General features: G+C 36.5%; 1 long non-coding RNA gene across 1 annotated transcript; it reads left to right on the top strand.

Annotated features, from left to right (window-relative positions):
- The first annotated feature begins 288 nt into the window (after nucleotides 1-288).
- Nucleotides 289-1,354, top strand: LOC141608459 (uncharacterized). Its single transcript, XR_012527002.1, has 2 exons — nucleotides 289-611; nucleotides 1,169-1,354. It is a non-coding gene; the product is annotated as an uncharacterized LOC141608459 (long non-coding RNA).
- The last annotated feature ends 354 nt before the right edge of the window (nucleotides 1,355-1,708 follow it).

The following is a 1,708-nucleotide window of genomic DNA, read 5'->3' as shown; positions in this document are numbered from 1 at the left end:
ATATCGTATTAATTAATTAATGTAGTTTCCGTAACATTTAATTAATTAATCAATTTAATTCCCGAGTCACTTAAATAATTGAAGACGGGTTTTAAGTCGGGTTGTTGAATTGTTCAAATATTGATTCGGGTTTTCTTAATCGTTTAATCCGTTTAATCTTTTAATTATCATATCGGTTATTTAATCTAATTCCCGAATCACTTAAATAAATTACTTAATGTAAGTTCCGAGTTAATTAAATAAAATAATAATTAATTAACTAGAAACGGGATTTTGAGTCGGGTTTGTTAAAAGAGAAAATTTATTATATGACACATCAATTACTATATCGGGAAAGTTCCATTTTAAGAAATTATACTTTAACAACTGTCTATTTTGGGAATTGGGTCAAACATTAATCGGGTTAGTTTAGTTACCAGTTGGGCATAAGTTTGGTGTCGGGATTTATATTACGGGAAAGCTTCTATTGTGGGAAATTACTATATTTAGTAGTTAGTAATTATAATTACTATAATTGTTTTAGGTGACGAATTCGTGAAGGATCGATAATCAAATTCATTGCTTTATTTCTGGACTGCTTAACTGCTTAATTGGATTTGCTGGCACCGGAGGTAGGGAAATACACTTGTCCTATTATCGTCATTGATTGAATTGTGTTGACTTGATTTCTGGTTGTTGATTTACGTGATGAATTATATATACGGGAAGGTGATTGATTGAATTGATCGTATTGAGTATGATATCACAACATCGGGTAACTGGCATGACTTTATGATTTATCAGTTCAGTGATTTATATACATATTGCATTGCATTAATTACTGTTGAGCATTTCATATGCATTGGAGTTGGAGGATGATGTGGTGGTGACGATGTTGAGATACGATGTGATGTTGTGATAAGGCCCAGGCGGGTTCTGCAGGACTTGCCCTGGTGTCCTCAGCTGTTGAGCTGGCAGATCGGCTTCGGTCGATATTTATAGTCTACCGGGGATCGGTATGGCTGGGTTGTTCGGGTTATGAGATGTGTGTGATGAGTTGAGATGGAGATGGAGGTGACGGAGTATCATGCATATCATATTTTATTGTTTTATTGTTTTCCCTACTCAACCTCGCGGTTGACCCTGTGTATTCGTGAACACCTGTGATGAACCGTTTTATGGGGAGCAGACTTGACAGGTTTAAGAGATAGGACGGGAGCTTAATGGGCGTGAGACACTGGATCAGACGACTTAGTAGCTAGATCATCATCTAGAAGACTTTCACTTTTATTTATGTCAGATCTTGTAAGTTGAGTTGAAAAGAGGATTTGTAATAATTAAGTTAAAATTTTATATAAATTGCCTTGGAGTTTAATTTGTTATTCACTACCTCGGGAAACCGAGATGGTAACAGTCTGTTTTATTAGGGAATGTCTTGACGAGGACTTCTTTAATAAACCGGGGTGTTACAAAAACAACAGTGCAGAATACCGTGACACAGCTTCAATGTTTCTTCGGGAAGGTCAATGAAGTTAAGATGATTTAAGACATCATTTTTGAATTGATCGGAATGAGGTGCAACAATCAGATCCATGCATGTATTGAGGGGAATCTTCTCCTCAATAATCTCATCTTCATCGATTGTGTCCAAACTTGGCAGATCCCGATGATACCGAGGTCGTTTGGGTGCCTTAGTTCTTGAACCGGATCCCTTCCTTCTTTGAGTGGC

Source organism: Silene latifolia, chromosome 10, assembly GCF_048544455.1.
Source record: "Silene latifolia isolate original U9 population chromosome 10, ASM4854445v1, whole genome shotgun sequence".
In the NCBI taxonomy this organism is placed as follows: domain Eukaryota; kingdom Viridiplantae; phylum Streptophyta; class Magnoliopsida; order Caryophyllales; family Caryophyllaceae; genus Silene; species Silene latifolia.
This window is presented reverse-complemented; position numbering and strand designations above follow the sequence as displayed.